Source organism: Streptopelia decaocto, assembly GCF_964273445.1.
Source record: "Streptopelia decaocto genome assembly, contig: HAP1_SCAFFOLD_117, whole genome shotgun sequence".
Taxonomy (NCBI): domain Eukaryota; kingdom Metazoa; phylum Chordata; class Aves; order Columbiformes; family Columbidae; genus Streptopelia; species Streptopelia decaocto.
The window spans coordinates 142,001-158,366 of record NW_028116876.1 but is presented as its reverse complement, the minus strand read 5'-3'; positions in this window follow the sequence as shown (position 1 = coordinate 158,366).

The following is a 16,366-nucleotide window of genomic DNA, read 5'->3' as shown; positions in this document are numbered from 1 at the left end:
TGGGTCTCCTTTCTGCTTCAGAAAGCAGACCAAGGAGTTCCTCAGCATCAGAGCCACCTGCACAGGGCCTTGGCCCACCTGTCATCACAGCCTCCGATGGATCCCTGGGGAGCCTTTGTCAGTAACAGGCCTCAGTGGGGCCCATTAACGCTTCAAGGAGCTTTGAAGTTTTGTTTCTGACTTTGCCTCCTTGAGAGCTTTGTTTGTTCTCAGTACCTGAGGTTCATGGACTCAGCCTCAAATGCAGCATGAGCTCACTAAAATGCCCCAAGCTCTCACAAGCCACGTCTCCTGCATAATTTTCTTCAAGCTCTACAAAGCTTGTAGAGTTAATTAGAGAGGTTTCAGGAGAACAGATAAAGGGGACATTTTGAATGAGCACTTTGAAGATGTGATAGAAGAATTCTCCAATGGATACTGATGCAGAGTGTCTCCTGAGGAGGTGTGGACAGACAGGAAAAGCAGATTCAGCTCCAGCAGATCCCCACCACAGATGACCTGTGTCCATCAGTGCCAGCCCCTCTCCTCAGACCAGAACAAGAGTCCTGCTCCAGCAACAGAGCAGCCTGACCCAAATGAGTGTCTGCAGAAAGAGGTTTCTCTTCCTCCTGGATTCCTCCCTGCAGGCACAGAAATGCTCCCTTGCTCTTCTCCAGGGACATCCCTTTCCCCAGGTGAGGGTGTCCAGCCTGGCCTGGCCGGCTGGTCCTGGTTCCCTCCCTGTGCTCCCCACAGGGCCCTGAGCTGGCGATGCTGCTCTGCAGAGCGAGGGGCTGTGGTGCCCTGGGGCCATGGGTGACTCTGCTCTGGCCACGCTGGTTGGGCTGGGAAACAGACCCAACTGGATGAGGATCACTGCTGCTGAGCCCTTTCCATCTTCCCAGCTGGCTCAGGAGCCAAGGACAAGGCCGGGCAGGACCATGGGGTGTCTCTCATGGCACAAAGGGCAGGGGAGGGCTGAACCAAGATGGTGTGCTGAAACATTCTCCAGTCTGACATCTTTTGGCATCCTGGCTCCTCACAGCCTGTCCTGGCATTGAAGGGCCCTTGTTACCCTGTGCCCTCCTCAGGTTCACCTCTTCCTCTGGGACACCTTGCATGATCACTCCTTTCACCAGGACTGTTTTGTTTAACCCAGCAGGCAGCTGAACATCACACACAGCCCTTCTCTTACTGCCTCCAGCCCAGTGGGATGGGAGAGGGAATCAGGAAAGAAATAAACATCTTGGGTTAAAATGAAGACAGTTTAATGAGACAGAAAGGCAAAACTATAACAATAGCAACAATAGCTACAATAGCTACAACAGCTACAACAGCTACAACAGCTACAACAGCTAGAATAAATATAATATAATAATGATAATAAATAAAATAATTATAGTAATAGTAATTATAATAATAATGATGGCAGTAGTAATAGTAGTAATTGCAAAAATGGTAATAATAATAACAGGAGATATAAACCAAGTCACGCACAATGCAATTGCTCACAACCCATCGAGCGACACCCAGCCAGATCCCAAACAGCAGTCCCCCAGATAACTTTTCTCTAGTTTACATACCAAACATGACATCATATGGTGTGGAATATCCCTTTGGCCACTTGGGCCAGCTGTCCTGCCTGTGCCCCTCCCAGCTTCTTGTGCATCTCCAGCCTCCTTGCTGAAAAGTCCTTGCTTTGGTATAAACATGGCTTAGCAACAACCAAAACATCCCTGTGCTATCAACATTCTTCTCAGATTAAATCCAACACACTGCACTCTACCAGCTACTAGGAAGAAAATTAACTCTCTCCCAGCAGAAACCAGGACAGTGCCCCCCCCTTATTCTGTACCATCTGTGTTGTGCCCGGGTCCCACACTCTCCAATACATTCCAGTTAATCAACAGCACTTTTCCTATCTCTGGAAATACACACAGATCTCATTCCTCAGCCTATAGGCCACACCTCTAAAATGTCCAATGAGTTCATGTGGTCCATGGCTTTGGGCTCCAGGGGTCATAAGAGTCTTTCAGGACAGGAGAGATGGTCTTTGCTGTTGGACTGTTCTGTCCTGTGTCCAGAGCTCGCAGCTGGTGTATCTGTCACAGCCAGGGACAGTGTGTGAGTCTGGGTGGGCAGCGAGTGGCACCTCAGGGAGATCCTCTGACAGTGCCTGGCAGCTCCACTCCTCTCCAGGATGCATCTGCCACTGCTGGTGGGACAGCGCCAGGCAGATCAGTCACAGACGTGTCCCTGTCTTTGTGGATGTGTGCGACCAAGAAGGGAGCTCTTCATCCAGGCCTTGGAACCTGACAAATCCCCCTGGGACCCTGAGCTAAACCCCAACCCTAACCACTTCCACTGACACCACTCCCTAAGCCCTAACCCTAACACTTATCCATCCCTTACCCTAACCCTAATCCTAACCCCTGCACTTAAAACTTACCCTACACCTATCATTCACCTAAAACTAACCATAACATTAACCTAACCACCACCCTAACCCTACCTTTTGCCCAAAATCTAACCTAAACAAAACCCCCCATAATCCTAAAACTAACCCTAACCCTAGCCTTACCCAAACTCTTACCTGAAATATCACCCTAATGTGACCTCTAACCCTAAACCATAACCCTAGCCTAACCCTAAAACTAACCCTAACCCATCATATTAACACTAGGCCTAAACCAAACACTAAACAAAACCAAGCCCTAACCCTAAATCCTAACCTGCAACTCTTACGACTGACTCTAACCCTAAAGTATCCCTAATTCAAACCTTAACCCATTAACGTAGCGCTAATGCTATCCCTACCCCTAACTCCTAAAACTAACCCCTTACACTAATCCTAACAACTTACACTAACACTATGCCCTAACAACTAACCAGAATTCTGACCCTAAATGCCAAAACCAACCTCAATCTCTAATATAAATTTAAAACCTAACTCTGACCATTCCACTAACACTACTGCCTAACACTAACCCTAACCCTAATGCTAACCCCATCCCTAACTCTAACTAAATCTAAAGCTAAAACGTAATCCTAATTCTAACTCAAAACATAAAATTAACCCCTAACGCTAACTCCAACCCTACATTCTAACCCTCTTCTAAACCTAATCTAACTCTAATACTTACCCATAATCCTAACCATAATCCTACCCTTTACACCTAGTATTAAAACCTAACCCTGACTGCTTACACTAACACTGTTCACTAACTCCACTATTCACTAACTCTAAAGCCTAATCCTAACAGTAAGCCTAACCCTAACCTGAAAATTAACCCCTAACCCTATCTCAAATGCCTAACCCCAAGCACTAACCATAAGCCCTTACCCCTAAACCTTACCTGTACTCAAATCCTGACCCTGACTCTAACTCTGTTCCCTAACCCTAATCTAAACCTAACCCTAAACCTTATCCAACACTAACCCTTATCTAAATGATAACCCTAGTGCTAACCCTAACTCTAAATGCAATCCTAACTTTTAAACCTAACTTAACCCTTAAACTAAGCCCTAACTTGTACCCTAACACTAACCTTAACTGTAATTCCTAACCCTAACTCCAAGTCTAACCCTAAACATCTAACGCTAACTCTACCCCTAACCAAAACCGTAACACCAGACCCTAACTCTAACCCTTCCCCCAACTAGTAATGCCAACTCTAACCCTAACCATCATCTAACCCTAGCTGAAACCCTAACCCTAAGTCATAACTGCTAACCCTAACCCTATCCCTGACTATAAAGCTAACCCATTCCCTAATCACTAACCCTTCCCCTAACCCATAAAACTAACCCCTAACCATAACCACATATATGAACATTCATTGCTAAACCTCAACCCTGATCCTAACCTCTAAACCATAACTCTAACCCTAACCTAATCTCTACCCCCATCCCCAAATCCTAACCCTATTCACAACTTAATCCTAACTGTAAGCCTACACCCTAACACCTATCCCTAAAAAAAATCTAACCATAATGCTTAACCCATACCCTCATTCTAATCCTAAATCAAAGCCTGAGTCTAAGCCTAAACTCAAACCCTAACCCTACCTCTAACTTTAATCATAAACCTAAATCTAAATCTAAACTTAACCCTAACCCTATCCCTGTCCCTAGCCCATAAACCTACCCTCTAAACCTAACCACTTCAACTGACCCTAACACTACACCCTAACCCCCAAACCTAACACTATTCCAACCCTTACCCTAACCTTAATCCTAACCCCTACCACTAATTCTAACCATAAATCTAAAACTGAGCCCTAACCCTGACTCTAACTCTAACAGTAACCCTAAACTCTAACCCCAATACTAAACTCTAACCCTAACCTAACACTAACTCTATCACTAACCTAACCTTAATGGTAAGCTGTAACTAACCTAACCTAACCTAACCTAACGATAACACAGACCCAACACTAACCCTAATTCTAACCTGAAATCTACACCTAACCCCTAAATTCACCTCTAAACGAAACCTTAAACCTAAACATAACCCTAATCAAATCCCAGCCCCATTCATATCCCTAGCCCATGAACCCAGCCACCAACCGTAAGCACTTAGACTAAAATTAACACTAACCCAACCCCAATATCTAACCCTAACCATTAACTCAACCTCTAAGCCTAACCTAAACCTAGCTCTAATCTAATGCTAAATCCTAACCCATAATTCTAAGACTAACTATAACCTTAAGCCCCTATCCCAAAAATAACACTAACACTACCTCTAACCCTAACCCAGTGTCCTAGCCCTAACCCTTCAATATAAATCTAAAACCTAAAACTGACCATTCAAATAACAAAACTCCCTAAGCCGTAACCCAAACACTTATCCATCCCTTACTCTAACCATAATCCTAACCCCTAAACCTAAAACTTACCCTACACCTATTATTCACCTAACCATAACATTCACCCAAACACCACCCTAACCCTACCTCTTGCACAAAATCTAACCTAAACTAAACCCCCTCAACCCGAAAACTAACCCTAGTATAACCCAAAACCTAAACCTAACCCTAAACCTAAGCCTATCCCTACCCCTAACCTTAACCACTTACACTAAAACTAACCCTAACTCTACCCTTACCCTAACTCGAACCACTAAAATCTTACCCTAATGCGATCTCTAACCCTAATCCATAACCCTAGCCTAACCCTAAAACTAACCCTAACCCATCATACTAACACCAGCCTTAAACCAAACACTAAACTAAAGCAAGCCCTAACCGTAAATCCTAACCTGCAACTCTTACGACTGACTCTAACCCTAAACTAACTCTAATTCAAACCCTAACCCATTTTCCTAACTCTAAAGCTATCCCGACCCCTAACCCCTAAACCTAACCCCTTACACTAATCCTAACGACTTACACTAACACTACCCCCTAACCACTAACCAGAATTGCAACCCATAATGCCAACCCCAACCTCCATCTCCAATATTAATCTAAAACCTAACTCTGAGCATTCCACTATCACTACTGCCTAACACTAACCCTAACCCTAATGCTAACCCCATCCCTAACTCTAACCTAAAGCTAAAACGTAATCCTAACTCTAACCCAAAACATAAAACTAACCTCTAACACTAACTCCAACCCTACATTCTAACCCTCTTCTAAACCTAATCTAACTCTAATACTTACCCATAATCCTAACTCTAACCCAAACCCTAGTCCTACCCTTCCACCCTAATATTAAAACCTAACCCTAACTGCTTACACTAACACTATTCCCTAACTTTGAAATCTAATCCTTAGCTCTAACACTAACTCTATCCTAACACTAATCTAATCCTAACTGTAAACCTCATCCAAAGCCCTAACCATAAGTCTAACTGGAAACACCATCCCCTAACTCTAATCTAACCCTAGCCCTAAATCTAATCTGAAACTTAACCCTAATTCAAAGCCAAAATCCTAAAACTAACCCCTAACCTTAACCACTTCCACTGACACAACTCCCTGGCCCCTAAACCTAACCCGAACTGTAAATCTAAAACTAACCACTAACCCTAACTCTAACCTGAACACTAACCAAACCCTAAATGTAAATCCAAACCCTAACCCGAAATCTAACCCTAGTACCTAAACCTACTCCTAACCACTTCCACTACTCCGTATCCCCAACCCGTAACACTAACCCAACACTTACCAAAAACCTAATCCTTATCCTAAACCCTAACCCTGAATCTAATCTGAACCCCAAACCCCTGTCCCGAAACCTAACTCTACCCCCAACCCCAAACCCTAACTGCAACCCTAACCCATCATTCTAACCTTAACCCTATCCCCACCCCTAACCCTATCCCCTTACAGTAATCCTAACCACTTATAATAACGCTACTCCCTAACCCCTAACGCTAAATAAACCCCTACCACCAACCCTAACACTAACCTAAAACTAATCTAACTGTAACCCCAAGCCCTTACCCCAATTCTAACCCTAACCGTAACTCCTAACGCTAAACCTAACCCTAACTGTAAATCTAAAACTAACCACTAACCACCAACCCTAACTCCAACCTGAACACTAACCAAACCCAAAATGTAAATCCAAACCCTAACCCTAAATCTAACCCTAGTACCTAAACCTACTCCCAACCACTTTCACTACTCTGTATCCCCAACCCGTAACACTAACCCAACACTATTCCCTATCCCCAATTACCCTAAACCAAATCCTAAAACTTAACCCTAAATGTAAACCTAAATACTAATCCTAAATCTAATCCTAAAATTTAAGACAAACCCCTAACTCTAACCCTAAGACTAACATCACATAAACAGAAATCCAAACCCTAACCTAACAATACCCCCAACCCAAAATCTAACACTAACATCAAACGCTAACACTAACCTTTCTCCCTAACTGGTAACACTACCCAATAACTGACTCTAATCTAACCCTAAAAGGAACTATAACCCTAAACCTAAGTCCTAACCACTTATCCTAGCCATAATCTTATCCTTCAATCTAACCCTAATTCTTCTCCCTAATACCTAAGCCTAACACCAACCCCCTAAAGCTGACTCTAAACCTCAGCCCTAAACCTTAACCATTACCCTAGTCAGTAACCATCAATCTAAACCTCACCCTTACTCGAGCAATAACCCCTAAACCCTGAAACTAACCCTACCTAACCCTAACCAGTTCCACTAACCGTAATACTGCTCCTTAACACAAACCGAACACTTATGATGACTCTAATGCTGACCCCTAACACTAACTATAACCTTAATGGTAAGCCTAAACCCTAATACTAACTCTAACTTGAAACCTAGTCCTAACACTAAACCTAAACCCTAACCTGAACCTAACCATAACCCTATCACTAACCTAACTTTAACCATAACCCTTAAGCTAACCTAACCCAACACTAGCCCTAACATGAAATCTAACCCTAACGTGACCTCTAAACAGAATCCTAACCCTAACTCTAACCCCAACTCTAGCCTCACCCCTAAACCTAATCTCCTATGCTAATCTTAACCATTTACAATAACATTACTCCCTAACCATGAACCCGAACCGCTATCTCCAACAGAATTCTAAAACCTAACCCTAAACACCTTTTCTAACACTATTGCCTAACCCCTAAACTTTAAACTAATCTAACCCTTACTCTAATCTTAATTATAATTCCTACCCCTAACTCTAAGCCCAACCCCTAACTCTTATCCCAAACCCCAACCCTTACACCTAAGCTACTCCTAACTATGTCCACTAATGCTACTCCCTCAACCCTAAGCCTAAACCTAAATTCTACCCAATTCTCTTCACCCTAATGGAACACTAGTGCAAACCCCTAACCCTAACTCTAACTTCAACTCTAAACCTAATGCTTAGCCTTCTTACTGTAATCACAAATCTAAGCCTCAACCTAAAACCAAACTCTACCCCTAACCCAAACCCAAAAGCCCTAACCTTAATTCTAACCCTAATCCTAATCAAACCCTGACCCTACCCCTAACTCTAACCCTAACCCTGACTCTAAACATAACCCTAACCCTAGCCCTACCTCCTAAAACTAACCCCTAACCCTAACCACTTCCACTGACACTACTCTCAAACTCTAACACTAATCAAATCCTACCCCTAATACTTGAACACCCAACCCAAACCCCAATGCAAACACATACCCGAACCTCAAACCCTACCTCTCAGACTAATCCCTAGCTCCTAACTCTAGCAGTAATCATAACTCTTAACCCTAAAGCCTAACTCTAACACATACCCCTAATCCTAAACCTCATCTAACTCAAACACAGTAATTCTAACCCTAACTCTGACCCCTTGCCCTACATTTAACCCTATTTCTAAACCCTAAATGTAACCCTTCCCCCTAACCCTAGCTCAAACCTCTAACCCCAAAATCTAACCCCACTCCCTAATTCCTAAGCCTAACCCTAACTCTAACTCCTAACACTTACCATTACCCTATATCTAACTTAACCCTTAACCCTACCACGTAACCCTAACCTAAACCTCATATAACCCAAACACAAACTCCTAACCCTAACCCTTAACGCTATACTCTAACCTCTTGCCCAAAGTTTAATCCCAACTCTAAGACTAACTCTAACCCAAAACCTCACCCATAACCTTCACTCAAAACCTTGACCCCCCTAAGCATGCTCCCTAAGCCTATCCCAAACTCTAACCCTAACTCTAGCCCCTAACCCAAAACCTTATCTCACACTAACCCTCAACCTTATCTAAAACCTAACCCTTATCTAAATGCTAAACCTAAACCTAATCCTAACCCTAACTCTCAATCTAACTCTAACTTAACCCTTAAATTAAGCCCTAATTTTTACCCTAACTCTAACCTTTACTGTAAATCCTAACCCTTAGACTAAACCTGAAACCTAATGCTAACTCTATCCCTAGCCAAAGCCCTAACACCAAACCCTAACAATAACCCTAATCTAACCCTAAGCCTAACTATAACCATAACCCTAAGTCCTAACTGCTTACAATAACCCTATCCTTAACTCTACCTCTAACTCTAACCACAAAAACAAACCCCTAACACTTATTCTAAACCTAACTCCTAAATCTTAACCCCAACCCTAGTTTGCAAGCCTAATTCTAAACCTCATACTTACTTTAACAATAACCCCTACACCTTAACACTAACCCAAATCGTATCCCTACAACTAAAATTAATTCTTTTCCCTAAGGCTAAGTCTAACCCTACCTCTAATTAGAACTCGAAAACTAACCACTAACCCTAATCGCAAACCCTAATCCTAACTATAACCCTAACCCTAAACCCTAAACCTAACCTGAAACCTTACCTAATGCTAACTCTAACTCTACACCCAAACCCCTAACCCGTATCTAAGCCTCACCATACACTTTATCTCAACCTAACACTACTCCTAATCCCTAACTGGTAACTCTAAGCCTGACCCTGTGCTTTACCCAAAGCCCTATCCCTACATCTGACGAAACACTAGCCCTCTCTGACGCTAATACAAACCTACTCCTAAGCTGTAGCACTAATCCTCAACCTGACATATCCTCTAACCCTAGCACCTAACACTAACACTGAAACCTAACTCTAAACACTAATCCTAACTGTAAACCTAACTAATACACGCTAGCCAAGAAACGATCACCAACAAATGATAACCCTAAGCAAAACTCTGATCCTGGTCCTAACCGCTAACCCCAGCTCTACCCCAAATTCCAACCCTTACTCTAACACTCTTAACCCTAACCACTATTCCAAACACTACCAGTCCCCTAATCCTAACCTCAAACCCAAATCTAACCATTTCCCTTATCCACAAACCCTATCACTAACTACAATGCCAATTCCTCATCCCTAACCCTACCCTAATCCTAACCACTAACACTAACTCTAAACCTAAACCATAAACCTACCTCTAAAAAAAACCCAACCTGAACTCTGTCCCTACCCCTAACCCTAACTACTTACCATAATACTCTTCACTAACCCCTAACACTCATCTAACCCTAACTCTAACCCTAGCACCTAACAGCAAAGTGTAACTCTAATCCTAACCCATAAACCTAACTTTAACCCTATCACTAACTCAAACCCTAAACACTAACCCTAAACCCAAGCCCTCATTCTAACCCTTACCCACAATCTGTAACCCTAATGCTAAACCTAATTCTAACCCTGAGCAGCACTCTTAAGTCTCCTCCATCTCCTCTTTTTCTTCTTCTTGAGGGGGCAGATGGGCTCTGTGTCCAGACGGGTCCTGGGGCCTGACACTTGCACCACGGGCCTGATCTTTCGGTGCTGACAGCTGGGTGCGTCCCTGCCACCGCTGGGACCCTTGCGAAGGGTGGGCAGTGGAACAGGTGGTCACGGGGAGGCTGGGAGCCAAAGGGCTGAGCTGAGGATGAAGCTGAAGGTTGGCTTTTCATGATTGGGCCAATGGAGAGCAGATGAGGACAGCCTGCAGAACAGGAAAAGAGGCTGACATGATCTGAAGGCCAGGTCAGGAGCAGGAGCCCCCCTCTTCCTCCACACTCCACAGTGCACAAGCACAGCACCCAACTGCTACCATCTTAGCCAATCCATAAGAACAGGAGAGGTGGCTGCTGAAATCACTTCCCCAGGCCACCTGCCATGTCAGACAGTTGCCTCGTGGACTACTGGCCTTGCTGCCGTGCAGGAGCCTGGGAGCGACTGGCACCACTTACCTTGACTTGCCAAAAGGCCAGGGAGTTGGGGCGGGTGGTGTCCATGGGGTAGGTGTGGTTGGCAAATTGTGAATGAGGTGGTGTGCAATGGTCACTTCCGCTCGCCTTCCACAGGATGCTGCGCTGCAGTTATTGACATGAAAAAGAAAAAAACAACAAACTTGGTGATCTAAAGAAAAGAGGTTTCCATAAGCCAAGAGAAGAAAACAAGAAGGTGATCCCAGAGAAAAAGGAAGGGTAAAGACACAGAATGGGAGAGGAAAGTGGAGGGTGGTCAACAAATCAGAAGTGTTTTCTCTTAGAAGCAGAAACGAAAAAAAGGAAGGAAGGAAATTTAAACAGAAACCCCAGCGCACTGTCCTGAGCCCTGGTTGCACAGCGGCACCCATAGGGCCGGTCCCAGCCCCTGTGTGGGGAAGAGGAGACTCTGCAGCCTCCAGCTGGGGAGTCACCTGCTCCCATCGCCCCAGGGGACAAGACACTCAGAGAAGATTGGTGAGGCCACCCCGCTCCAGGGACTGGCACAGCCACCCCTCTGTCCTGAGCAAGAAGACAGGAGGCATTTCTCCAGCCTTAATCAGGGATGGGAACAACAGCAGGGACCTGGCCCTGTACCCCAAACCAGAGCAACTGCTGCAGCCCTGGGGCTGAGGGGCTCTCCCTGTCTGCCTCCAGCTTAGCAAGACACCCAGCATCCAGTCTACACTCTCCCCAACACAATCTCCAGCTCAGAAGACACAAGGCACCTGTCGAAGACTCCAGGCAGAAGCTCAGACTCACTTTTTGGGAGAAAGCACCAGCTTCATGGCTGGTGGCGGTGACATGGTGATGTTCAGCTCCAGAGCAGCGCTGGCCAACAGGGAGGATTTCAATTTTGCCTATTTGGAGTCTTGGGTGTAGCCGTCTTGGTGCTGGAGCCAGTAGGAAGGTCCATGCCACAGTCCATTTCCTGAGAGGTGCAGAAGCTGCTGGTTCCACCCTGGGCCTTCTGGGACGCTTTGGGCAGATCCCCGCTGTGCCGTGCACTGGGCTGGCAGCACTGCTGCTGCAGGAGTCCCTCTCCAGGGTCTCAGCATTCATGGCTGGTGGCGGTGACATGGTGATGTTCAGCTCCAGAGCAGCGCTGGCCAACAGGGAGGATTTCAATTTTGCCAATTTGGAGTCTTGGGTGTAGCCGTCTTGGTGCTGGAGCCAGTAGGAAGGTCCATGCCACAGTCCATTTCCTGAGAGGTGCAGAAGCTGCTGGTTCCACCCTGGGCCTTCTGGGACGCTTTGGGCAGATCCCCGCTGTGCCGTGCACTGGGCTGGCAGCACTGCTGCTGCAGGAGTCCCTCTCCAGGGTCTCAGCATTCTCCCCACTGCCCCTGGGCTCCTGGCTGGGGATGGGCTCCAGCAGCAGCTTGGGTGAGGTAGGTGGCTGCTTGCTCTCCCAGGAGCTCTGCCAGGACAGCTCTGCTTTGGCCCCACTTGTGCTGCTGGTGTTGCAGGAGCTCTGAACTGTTCTGGGCACAGGAGGTAGCTGCAGGAGGGCGAGCAGCTTTTTGGGCCTCCAGGCGGAATCACTGTGCCAAGGACACAGGGTGATACTGCAGTCCCATCCCCTCCAAGCTCACACAGCAACTCTTAACTGAGCAGGATCCTTCCTGCAAGTCATCCTCCCTCACACCTGTCCATTGGGTGCAGTGCCTGCCTCCCTGCCAAGCTGCAGCCCACCTGCCCTCGCAGAGCAGGCAGAGGGGCAGCAGCTCCCTGCAGCTCTGGCCCAGAACAGCCTTCAGGACTCACCTGGCCTGTCACTGGTGAAGACATGGGTCTGTTGGTCACAGCTTTTTTCACCTGATCAGAGACGCTGGTCCCAAGAGATAAAACAGAGCATGAGCACAGGGCCACAGACTGCACCAAACCCCTGAGCCTGACCCCAGCCAGGCACTGGCCAGGGGGACTGCCATGAGGGACACCTGTACTCTCCCCAATCCCATGGAGCCTCAATGGAGGATTTGTGGCTCATGCTCAGGCAACAGGCTCTGCTCTGCCAGACAGAGGCAGCACAACAACAGAAGCTGCTTCCCTCTTGCCTGCACCCTGCCTGACACTGGCAGTTAAGCAGCCTTGAGAGCAGTAACGGTGCAGCTGCAGAAACATCCCCTGTGAGAGCACAGCTCCCCCCACCCACACCCTGCCCCACTACCTGATCTCCAGCACCAGGTCCAGGAAAGGGTCAGAGGTCTCCCAGATGCTCTTGCACACTGAGAACTTCACTGCAAAAGCAAGAGCAGTAAGCACACCCTGGCACAACACCTGCACCCAACACCACCCCAGCACAGCACAGGCAGCTGCCGTCTTCCCCCTCTCCAGCTTTGGGCTCTGGGATGTCGGCACCAGGATTCACAGCATGCAATTCCACTGTGTGCTGGGACAGCAAGTGCTGCTACATAACTGCCAACATGGGTTCCTCAGCTGGTGGCAAAGAGCTGGGGGCCCCTAGCCAACAGCTTTTTTCATCACTACAACACACGCCACAACCCACAGGAACCACAAGACTGACCAGCTGCACCTCTGGATAAGTCACACACACTCAGCAGTTTTCCCAAAAGATTTTTACTGCAAGGCTCTCAGGGAAACTGCTGCCCTGAGAGTCACAGGCCCAGGACCTGGCAGCCAGTGCTCACCACAGGACCACAGGGATCTGCCAAAGATCTGGTGAACCAGCATGGTGGCCTGGGTCTGGTGATCCAACCTGGAGACAGCAGCACCAGAGCTCACACTGCCTCTCCGCAATGGCCACCCCTGTCACCCACCGCTGAGATGGAGCAGTTGGCAAAGAGTTTTGCAAGGCAGAGCCCTCTGGGGTACAGCACTGAGGCGGACCCACTTCCCCTCTGCGTGACCGAGCGTCAGCCAAGAAAGTAGCAAGCTAAATTTCACAGGAACAGAAAATTAACATGTAAACGCTCATTTGGTCCAAGGTCGTACCTGTGGGATCACCCCGAGGCTCACAGACAGACTCAAGTCAAGAAGTCAAGTAGCCGCTGCCTACAGGGACAGCTGGAAACAAGCAGAAAGGAAAAGCGTTTCCATTTCATATTGTGATCTACCTTGTCCTCAGTGACGTGCAGTGCCTGGACGGGGGTCAGGCAACAACATGGGACCCAGACGCATGCTGAAATTTCCAAAGCTGCAGAGGGGCTGCAGACCCTTGGCTGGGACCTGGCAGCTTCCAAACTACTGTGACCAGGCCACATGCAACACCCCTCAAGGACCAGATGGACAAACATGGGGGCTCTCAGGGCCTTCTGACCAGGAAACCTCTCACACACACAAAACGAAAGCATGGAGCACCAGGGCAAAAAATGATCATCCATGTTTCTTCTAGCAAAGAGCCTGCTGGCTACTGCAAGACTCAACTATTGCAGGAAAATGTTAACAAATAATAAACCAAATATTAGCAAATGCAAAAGGCCAGTGACCAATGAAGACTGAACACTTACCCCTGGGATTGCCCCCAGGCTCAGGAACAGGATTACACCAAGAGGCTTGATCACCATGGACTGCAAGAACCAAACAGGGAGTCAAACATGGGTGAGGAGCTTCCATGGCATGTTGTGATCTCCTTCTTCCTCAGTCACCTGCAGTGATGGGAGGGGGTGAGGTAATGACACAAGACACATACAAAGGTGTACGTTCCCACAGCTAGATATGGAACATGGGTGACCTTTTTGCTGAGACCTAGCAGGTTTTCAGGCAAATAGTATTTATGACCTGTCTGTGTAACACCACCAAGGCACAAAAAGCTTTTGAAAAGCGTCTGAGATGATCTTGGGTACAATCACACATGAACAACCTATTAAAATGTGAGTGTTTATTCCTTCAAGCAGATAGACAGTGACAACTTACCTCTGGGACAGCCCAAGGCTCATAACCAGGATCCAGCTGAGAAGCTCGATCACCTCTGCCAATGCCATGCCCTGGAGTCAAGCACAGATCAGAGAGGTTTCCAGGCTGGAAAAATGACTAAATATTCCAAATATTTGGGGGCTAAATTGGCCAATACAGGCAAAAGATTCTGAGTATTTGGGCAAAAAGTGGCCAAAAGAGGCAAAAACGTCCACATTTGGGAGCAAAACTGCTGGCAAAGGTGAAAATATCCCATATTTGGGAACACAGCGCCTCCATTAGGGGAAAAAATGGGCAAAAGCACCTGAGTATATCCAGTAAAAAGAGCCAGAAATAATAAAGCACCACTAGATTTGGATCAAAACTGGCCAAAAAGGGGTATAACATCCCCAGATTTGGGGTGAAATTGGACAAAAAAGTCAAACTATGCACAGATTTGAATAAAAAATGGCCAAAAGTGGCCCAAACACCCCCAGATTTGGGTATAAACTGGACTGCAAAGCCAAAGAACTCCCAGATCTAGGCAGAAACGACCCCAAAGGGTACAAATGTGCCCAGATTTAGCTCAAAACTGGCCCAAAGGGCCAAAGCAATCCCAGCTTTGATTTGCAACAGGCCCAAAAGCTCAAAGCGTGCCCTGGGATGGGGCCGTGTGGCATGAGGCTGGGGGGCAGGGAGGGCCCCACAGGGACTCAGTGCTGGTTTCTGCCGCTGTGCCACCACTCCCAGCCCCTGCTTGCCCAGAACTTGCCCCTGAAGCAGCCGCAGCCCCTCTCCCCTCCCTGCGGGGCGTCTGCCCCCTGCCCACACCCTGGTGCTGCCTGGCTCGTGCTGCCCGGCCCAGCCCAGCTGCTCTCCCGGCCCCGGCCCCAGCCCTGGCCCCACTGCTGCCCTGCTGAGCTGCTCGGGGCTGGTGCTGCCCCTGCCCGCCCACCTGCTCCCTGCGCTCGGCTGGAGCAGCCTGGGCGTCCCAGGCTGGCAGGGACACGAGGAGGAGGAGGAGGGTGAGGACCATGGCCCCCGCGCTCGTACCATGATGCTGCTGCTGCCAAGACACAGCACAGCACGTCACCATGGGGCTGTGACCTCATAGTCACATTGGAATCACCACATCTACACACTACTGCATGGCCTTGTTCTACACCAGCATGGTAGGAACAGAAATTGGAGAAGGGTGCACCTATTTGGGAGGCAGCGCTGCCTATGGGAGTGCACAGGCTCTCACTTCTTGCTTCCCAGAAATCAATCAATCAATACCAAAAGCTCCATATTAAGAGTAAATTAAAAAAAAAAAAAGCCAACTTCAAGGGTCTTTACTTGTAACTATTTTTGTCAGGCAGCTCTCTAGGAAGAAACTAGCTTTTCCTGCTAGTTTTACCACAGCTTCAATGCCTTTAAAGCCACCACTTCTTACCTCTGCTGCTCCAACACAGCCTCACAGCCCAGCAAAGTCATAGTGCAGGCAGAAACCTTCACCATACAAAGAGAGAGAGTCAGGAATACGTTACTCTCAAAAGCAGACACTGTCAACCACTCTTGCTCTTGCTTACCAAAATCAGACAGTGTTAGAAAACAACAACAAGGAAGCGAGATTCTTATTTTATGGATCCCATTATATTCACCATTCAACATCAAGTCCAACCAGAGTCTGAACCTCCGAATAAGAAATATCATCTTAAAATTTCTAGGAAAATGAAGGGCTTTCAATTGGTAACACCACAAAATGTTCATAAAAGCACTGCCATGCAAGTCCACAACCCTGATCACAGACCACCTGCCCTGG